Here is a 9511-nt window from a genome sequence, read left to right on the forward strand (position 1 = left end):
CTTCCCTGCAAGAACATGCGCCCCTCCACTCCCTTCCCCCTGCAAACCACCCCTCCCCCCCCCATCGCTAGCCCTTGTGAGATGGCTTGCTGCTGCGGGTGCGGATATACATAAAAGACGGTTAGCGGATCACGGGTCGGGTCATGGGTTGATTCTGGCGGACGATGAGCCACATTTTAGTATCCGTGCAGGGCTCTACTCATTATCAGACACATAAGTCATGCAGGATACTATTTTTCCAGCACTGTCTGGCTCTCTTGCAATTCTACTCCTAAAACAGCTGTTGTGACAGATCTGGAGTTGCCCCTGGCTCTGTCACTTTGTCATATTGTGAAGAGCTGTCCTAAACGTGTGTACAGCACTTTCCTTTAAATGACTAAAGAATTTTTTATCTGATTGTGAAGAATAAGTTTATTTGCATATTCCCTCTCCCTTATTAATGCCAGTGTCATGATTATATAATGAAAGGGACTAGCTCCTTTTGCTTAGTCAGTGTTACTCTGTCATTAAGCAACTGGGTTTTAGAGCCAACTGTGAATCCCACACTATTTTTCTTTATACATAAGGAACAAAATCTTCAGTCTCTTTGCTGCTAATGAAACAACATATGTTCTGAAGGAGAGATAAGCTATTAAAATGTGAGGTCTCTATGTTCTTCCTTGGTTTTTTGATGCATACAGGTGGCCTTATGGACTTTTCTCCCTACTGCTGATTCTTTCACTTTAGAAAAGTCAAATGTCAAATCTGGTTTCACTGGAAGACTCTGATGTCTCAGATATGGATTGTAAGCTCTCGCTTGCTTGCTCTCTCTGCCCTTACCAGGGCACCATCAGTTTAACACGTCCACACACAAACAGAAGTGTTGGAAAAAAATTTTTAACTACTATTGTACCACATAAAGTTACCATAACTAAAAGATATTGAAGAAAACGTCTCTATATGTCCAATTTATTTTGTGCATTTAACATAACTTTGTGTCTAGTCAGTTGCATTGTTTCCCCTTTATAGCCATTTTCTCTCATTGATGTAGGTCTTTCACATAAATAGGTTTGTTTTTGACTTATTAACAACATTTCTTTCTGGGAATATATGAGTATTTCCTAATATTTGAGTTGGGGGTTTTGAAGTTTCATGTCCCAGAGGAGTAGAAGGAACAGAAGGTACAATTAGGCAGCAGTAACCTTAAAGCCTTCTTTAAAGTTTTTAGTAACAAAATGTTGTTTTAAAAAGTAAAATGTGATTATAAAGCAATCAAAATCGGCGGGGGTGTCTGGAGAAGGTTTCGTGTGTGAATCTATTTTTGACTTGTTTTTGTTTTTTAATTTGACATATGCCTGTAATTGAAGGACTAGAGATTCTGACTATATAAACAAAGATGTTTTCGCAAGTGTTATCACCTATTCAACCACAAGTAAAAAAGAATTTTAAGGGACAATCCTGTGAACACTCATACACATGCAATAACTTTACTCATATGAGTACTTCAAATGAAGTCCCAGAGCCTATGAGATCAATGGGACTATGCAAGTGCATGAAGTTAAGCAGGCATGTAAATATTTGCAGGATCATGAAAGGAAATGCAGGCAGTGAGAAACAACTCAGGCTGTTCACTTGTCCCAGCTGAATAACTGCAAGACTACATCTAACTACATTTAATTGCAGAAAATTTCAAAGACTTAAAACCACTAGACATGACTAGGGTCTTGTCTACACAGGAAAGCTGACCAGAATAGCTATTTCAGAATAAACTATTCCACAACAGCTGCCTGTGTGAATACTTTACTCAGGAATAAAAGTGATTTTATTCCAAAATAATTCCCCTACCTCAGATGCGACCACAATAAAAGTCACATTTATTCTAGAATAGAGTCTTCATACGGGAGCTAGTGCAGAATACCTTATTCTGCAATGGTTAATCTGATCATTTTCCCAGTGTAGACAAGCCCTTACACACTGAATGCAAGACCATCAGTTTTCTGGATTTAAAGTGTAAAGCAACTGGGAACGAAACATAACCATATGTATATGTCTCCCAAGTGCCACCATTTCAAGAATAATTAGTTTAATGACAGTCATTAATACCCACTGTGACAGTGGCAGGCCAGATGCTAGCTCTTGCCCAGGCTGCAGGCATTAGCTAAGAACTCAGAGCTGGAGACCAGAACAGGTCACTTGAATGTTATTTTGAGCAAAACTAAATATTAGTTTTATACGAATGTATGAATGTATTAAGAAAATATGTAAGTTATGCTTTATACCTTTGAAAATGTTTGCTCTAAACTTGTGAACTCAGGCACAGAAATCATTCCTACTGCCCATCCAGAAGGACTATCAAAATCAAATGGGCCACAAAGGACCATTGCAATACGAAGGATTGGTTAATGGCTCTATCACACCCCTGGAGGAGTATGTGCAGAAGGCCTCATCCCATTGCTCTGAATGCTGGAAGAGGGAAATAAAAATAGCTGATGTGAAAATTTTCCATCTTTTTGGCTGTTTGAACTCTGAAGGGACAGAGATTCTAAATTGGAGCCAGAGATCCCTACAGGCTGCCTCCTGAGTTTGCCTGGAAAGACACTTTGAATTGAGAGATCACTACAACTCTGTCACTCCTAGGATTTAGATGGCAACAATTTCTGTGTAGATGTTTGCTTGCTTTAACCTGTAAATAACTCTTATTCCTTTTTCCTAGTTAATAAACCTTTAGATGGTTTGTTACAGGATTAGCTGCAGGCATTGTCTTTGGTGTAAAATCTAGGGCATCAATTGATCTAGGGTAAGTGACTGGCATCTTGAGATTAGAAGCAACCTGAATGTGGGGTGATTTTTGGTTTATGTGCGCATTTATCATGAAGTCCAGTTTGTCTGGGTGGCAAGATAGGCTGGAGAGTCTAAGGGGACTCTCTGGACCTCCATGTTAAGACTGTTATAGTGATCTACAAAAACAACAATGAAGGCGCCACTCCAGGGGGCAACACAGCCGACCCACCAGGTGTTGCTAGGGTAGAAAATTATCCGACGATCGTGCACGCGGCGCGCGCACACCTAATTGGAATCGATATGAGCAAGCACTCGAAGAAGAACCCACTTCTTCAGATGGTTTTTACCCACAAAAGCTTATGCCCAAATAAATCTGTTAGTCTTTAAGGTGCCACCGGACGCTTTGTTGTTTTTGTGGATACAGACTAACACGGCTACCCCCTGATACTTATAGTGATCTAGGACAGTGGAGGCTGTGGGAAGCGGCGCGGGCCAAGGAATGTGCTGGTCGCCCTTCCCGCAGCCCCCATTGGCCTGGAGCAGCGAACCGCGACCAGTGAGAGCCACGATAGGCCGAACCTGCGGACGCGGCAGGTAAACAAACCGGCCCGGCCCGCCAGGGGCTTTCCCTGAACAAGCGGCGGACCGGCTTTGAGAACCACTGATCTAGCAGTTCTCATTTGTTACTGACTTGGTGAAAACTAATTATAGAACAGATCACCAGTTTGGGGTGTCCACCCGGTTTTTGACAGTCTGCCCTCAAGTAGGCTCTCACAGTCGTGAGCCACTCCAGACAGCATGACACCCATGACAGCTTGAAAGTTTTGTAATGAAAACAGATTTAGTAAATTAAATTGGTAGATTCTAGGCAAATTAATTTAGCTAACTTTTATCTAAGAATTTTTACTTAAAGCAAAGACTCATTTCAGATATTTAAATCAAATAATTTGATGCTCTTCACACACTACAATGACAGTACAGCAAAAATACAGGGCAAACACACTGAAAAAAGGAACATGCTCAGGTAACTGAATAACAGTATTTAAAACAGGAGAAAGCAGAGTTTCTGTACAAAATCATGGCAAAACAAACAGTTCTTATTTTAAGTCCATCTACAACAACTTCTGCAAAGTAACCATGTCATGATTATTAGTTCCCAAATCTTTTCTGCACATACACAACATTAATAACAGATATATTACCATTTTGGCAGTGTGGGTTTTCTTTTCCTTCTACTTTCACCAAAAGCATCCAGTGAGGCCTGGACCTTTATTTCAGAGTACAAGAAAATGTCATGAAACCAATACTTTGGTCAGGGAGCATAGCAGGGAAAGACTGCAATGAAATTCTGATGACTCTGTTCTAAATTCCTGACTCTTTGGGAAACAAAAGGCCCTTAGGTACATGTCTAAGTTAGGACTGGGTGGCTCCAGGGAAAGTCAGCAAGTGGTGTCTTCATGTCTCTTTGCTACAAACAGGGTATGTCATTTCTTAGAAATGGACTGAGTACTCTGAGTGAATTAGTGGCAGAAAATAAATATTTTAGCAATGACTAGTGGGGAATCATGGAATAATATAAGCAGCTGTTTCCTTTTATTCTTGGAGGACACAAGCAAGAGATTGGATTTCCCAAAATAGTAACCTAAATGCTGTGTATTATTATCAGTTTTCATCAATATGTTATATCACTGTCTTTACATAAAGATCTTTAGGATAAAATATTCTTACAATATTAAGAGTCTTACTGTACAAGTTTGTTTCACTGGGCAAAACTTAAAATGAGCATGTTGTATTCAGTTTTGTTGAGCATTTAGGGGCATTGACACATAGCTAGTAAAACACACAATCTGGAAATACTTATTATCAGTCAAGAGATTGGTTTCTTAATATACTTAAAACAGTGCATTACTTCAAGATTATAAACAAAGCAAGTAACATTTCTTTCTTCAAATCAGAAGCAGTAGCTAAGTTACTTTCATCTGATGCCATTATTGGTTTTTTTAAATATTTGTTTGAAAATCTATAGAGTTGTATTAATCACTATATTTTTAGAGGTCTTCAGAAATTCCACAATGTGATTTTTTTTAAACAGTTTGAGAATTTTAGTTCAACGCTCAAAAACAAATTCTGCACGACTGTATTTTAAAACAAATTTTGCACTATTAAAATGCTCCGATAAATAATAACCTTGCTCACTGTCTATTATTGAATCACCAGCCTCAAAATGAGTATAGCCACCATTTTAAGTGATAGAAAGGTTTTGCTGTCAGTTCTGTAATCATCTCTGTGGAAATGCTGGTTTGTAATTTCTTAGAACAATACTTGTCAGTGAATCACATATCCCTATGCTTCCTACAGAGTCAGGACACAGCAGAAAGGCTATTCCTCCCCCACAGATCCTCTCTTATGGAAGCAAATCACTGTCACAAAAAGTTGTGCTGCATAAGAACTTTAGTCATATAAAACCAAGGCCTTAGAAATACCTAATAGAGATTAGATAAACTAGGCTACACAGATATAAAAATATTATGGCAGCATCACCTCATACAGGGGAATCAATACGTCAAGCAATGGGAACTAGATTATTTCATATTTACTTCAACAATTTATTATTATATTTATATGAACAACAGGCATCTATTCAACGCTCTAGCACCCCTGCCATAAATTACAAGAACAAATTACATTGATCTGTGACCAATATAAATGAACTACTCACATGTCACTATATCTCTATTGAAGGAAACAAAGAAATCCAAGAGACAAGACAGTGTTGAAGTGTGTATAAAAAGAAGGGGGGAGGAGGGAGGAGAGAAGCTAATTATAAATGATGTTAAATGATGTGTTTCAGAAAAAACAGTAACACAACTAGTCACTAGCTTTACTGCTCACTCCTAAATCACAGAGTATATTTTCCAACAAACAATTTTTGTTTCTTTTGTAATGTTATTCAGAGGCCTGAATAGTATTAACAGTATTGCATTTGTAACTGGGCGACATCAGCTACTGGTAGCAACAGGACTGGAGAAAAAGAAAAAAAATCAAGTAGCCTTGAATTGTATTATCTGGTTCATTCTATGTAGAGACAGTGGTAATGATCCTTAATAAAGAGTTACTGACACTCAAATGGTTCAATTTAACCAAAGCACAGAAAGTTGAGGGCTTTATGTTGAAACAAAAGTTTAAGAATTTTGTTTCTAGAACAGGATCTGCAGATGTGAAACCATAAATAAAATACAAATTGTTCTTTATATAGCACCTTTCATCTGAGGCTTTCAAAATGGGTTACGATCACTGACCAATATTGACAACATGCCTAAGAGATGGGTATATTTAAAATACCTCTTTATAGAATACTGCAACAAGAGTAGCTACTCCAAATACACAATTTTTTTTAGATTCAACTTTAAAAAAATTATGCCCATATAAAAGCATCATGACAATAATTAGATTTACAACACTAAATATACAAGTAAGTTAACTCTGCCAGCCAGCAGCCTTAGATAAATAAAGATAAATAATAATCTACTAGCTGAGATAAATTATTATTTGTATTACTGTGGTGCCTAGGATAAAAGTGGGAAAAAATCCAAAAAAGTCATTCAACCCTAATTTATAGCCAGTAACATACCCTTAACTTTACCCCACAAATGGTTTTGCAGCATTTCTGAAGGTAATCAAATTCAGGGTATTTTCAAAGGGTGTTTTTTTCCCCATCCAAAGTCCAATGAGTCACTCAGTAACACACAGGTTTTCTATGAAAAATCCTCTTGTCAGAATTTATCAAAAATACCTCCGAAACCAAGACAAAGAACGATGTGTATTTGACTCCATATAATTGAGGACTGATTTCAAGAAAAGATTAAAAGTTGCATTCAAAGAGTAATTTTAACAAAGTATAATTTGAAACAGACCAGGTAATTCATGAAAAACAGGGTTTCTAATAGAAATTCTTACAGTATCACTATTAATGCCATAATACAACTTTGCAGTGAAGAAGACTGTTGCAAAACTTGGTGAAGTCTGAATCTCTTTTGCACCAGATCTGCACATGAGCAGAGCCACAACAGAATTTAAAACAGCTTTATTTTCTATCAGTAAATATATAATCTCTAATCATAATATGATTGAAAGGTACTTTGAATGAATGAATGAACTCATTGATTAGGAGCTTAAAGTCATGCCATCTGGCATGTTTGCAGCTACCACTAAAATTTACAATGAAGTATAACATTTGACTGAAAGTATTACAGTAATTTGAGCATTCTTAATACACATATTATATATGATGGCAGAGAATACTTCCATGGGTTCTTATAGAATTTTCTTTTCTTAAAAAGAAACTCACACTTCAGAGGCTGAAATGCTTGTAATAACTAATAGCTGAATGTTCAAGCTCCTGCATGGGTGAAATTTGTAAAGTTGCATGTAAAAAAGCCAAAAATGGCCAAGAACTTAAAAAATTGATGGTAGCAGACCACGAAACCTAGAGATGATTCAACCTGGTGATATTCTGAATAAAAACTGGGTAATTATCCCAGTGATAACCGAACCTGGTGATAATCTAAACAAAAGGCGCTCTCAAGCATACTTGAAGCTGTTTTCATTGCTTCCCACTGACCTAACATAATTTAAAGCCTTGACCCACATTAAACTTTTCTAGGGAATCTCCCAAGAAGCAGTAGCAACAGTGGGAGCCCTAGTGTAGATAGGACACTTGCATTCTTACACTGCATTATCTAGTACTATCCTGAGCAGGATTATATGATATAGTGATAAAAATGTAGGTACCTTGCCTACATACAAAACACAACATTGTAATTACACCAATGGTAGTGGAAAATCTCCCCCCCCCCCCAAAAGGATGGCAATAGAGTAGACACCGCATCAGAGGGTAAACAATTTCCCCCAAGTCATGTAGCAAGTCAACAGCAAAAACAGAAACAAAATGCAGACCTTCTGATTCAGTCTCATGCTCTAGGCTACTCAGTTGTATTCTCTCTGAAAGAAAGTGTAAAATAAAGCAAACCTCCCCTAATTAACTTCTTCCAGCAAGTGCCAAGAATAAAACATTCTACTGAGAAAAATCTACCAAGAATCTGTAAACGGAATCAGCTTTGACAGTATAGCCACAGTAAGAGGCCACATTACTGCATTCGTTAGTTTCTAAATAATAACTAATCTGCATTAGTTAGTTTCTAATTAATTAATCCACCTTAGCCATACTTATCTGTTAATAAGTTAGCAATCTGCATTTTGAATCATCAACAGAGGAAAGGAAAGGGTGTTAAAAAACTCAAAGAGTAACTACTCCTCCCACGCACACACCTCTTGGAAGCCCTACTTGAGACCATTATAAGAGAACAGGTTTATGAAATGCTCCTTCCAATTTAGTACAACTCTCCCACCCCCCTCCACAAATGGGAAGGAAGTTCCATTGCTCCCTGTTCCATGTCTCTCCCAGCAATCATCACTTCCATAGCAGGGCTGGAGAAAACTCATCCTTGAGCCTGCAGGGATTTATCCCAGTCACACAACTGGGGATTCCATGGGTGTCACTCAGAAAAGAAACAGGCCCATTGTTTTCAGTTAACAAGGACATGGTGGTGAATAAAGGGGGACCAGGAGGATGAAAGTGACTGGGTGGGGGGTGGTGACAGGGGGGTGGGGTTTGAAAGACCAGGGAGAGGGAGGTGACTGGGTTAGAGGTGGAGGTGACCGGAGGCGGGGTGGAGCTGACTGGGGGCTGTAGGGGGCTTAAGGGAACAGGGGGATGGAGGGAGCGGGGGACTGAAGGGGGGGGAAGGACGAGGGGGCGAGATAGAGGAGACGGGGAGAGCTGAAGAACTGAGGACCAAGGGGCTGAAAGAGGAGGGCAGAAGGGGGCTGAAGGACCGGGCGGCGGTGGAGGGCGGGGTCAGGAGACCGTTGGTTGGAGAACAGGCGGGGGAGATGGAGGGGGCTGAAGGACCGGGGGGGGGGGTTGGAGGACGGGCGGGGGAGATGGAGGGGGCTGAAGGAACCGGGGGGTTGGAGGGCGGGGTCAGGAGACTGTTGGTTGGAAAACGGATGGGGGGATGGAGGGGGCTGTAGGACCGGTGGGGGGGGGGGGGGGTTGGAGGACGGGCGGGGGAGATGGAGGGGGCTGAAGGACCGGGGGGAGTGGAGGGCGGGGTCAAGAGACCATTGGGTGGAGGACGGGCGGGGGAGATGGAGAGGACCCAGGACGGGGGTCAGGACGGGGCTGAAGGACCAGGGGGTCAGGACGGGGCGGGGATCACGGTGAACGGGGGAATCATGGGGAGCGGTGATCACCCCGGGCCCCTCTTACCCGCTCCGGGGCGGGGTTCCCTCCTTGCCGGCGCTTCCGGCCGCCTCCGCTAGCTAAACAAAAGCCTCAGCAGCACCCCGGGAGCAGGGTCGCGACTCGCGGGCAAGCAGAGAGGAAGAAGGTGGTGACCGCTGCTCTGCGTCATAACATAGCGACCGAACGCTCCGTCAGGCCAACCCGGGGCCTACAAATCCCGGCATGCAACGGGCGAGGCTCGCGATGGAGATTACGACTCCCAGCGCGCACTTGAGGCCGAGTGGCAGCCTGGGGTTCGTAGTTTCGCCCGGGAGCCTCCGCTCGGCGCTGGACTCGGCTGGGGCGGGGCGGGGCGGGGCGGGGCTCAAAGTTTGAGGCTGTCGCCGAGCGGAGGGAGTAGAGGGGCTGTGGCTGCGGGCTGGCCCGGGCCGGGAGGCCGTTACA

The 9511-nt window shown here is 41.6% G+C and overlaps 1 protein-coding gene across 1 annotated transcript in view; it reads right to left on the bottom strand.

Moving 5' to 3' along the window:
* The window catches only part of TRAK2 (trafficking kinesin protein 2), a 64556-nt gene extending 55359 nt beyond the window's left edge, over positions 1-9197 (bottom strand). Inside the window, exon 1 of the mRNA XM_065413149.1 lies at positions 9092-9197. The gene's annotated coding sequence lies outside the window, so the exon portion shown is untranslated. The remainder of the gene's footprint in view (positions 1-9091) is intronic.
* Between the last annotated feature and the right edge of the window lie 314 nt (positions 9198-9511).

This window comes from Emys orbicularis, chromosome 11 (assembly GCF_028017835.1).
Source record: "Emys orbicularis isolate rEmyOrb1 chromosome 11, rEmyOrb1.hap1, whole genome shotgun sequence".
NCBI classification, from domain to species: Eukaryota; Metazoa; Chordata; order Testudines; family Emydidae; genus Emys; species Emys orbicularis.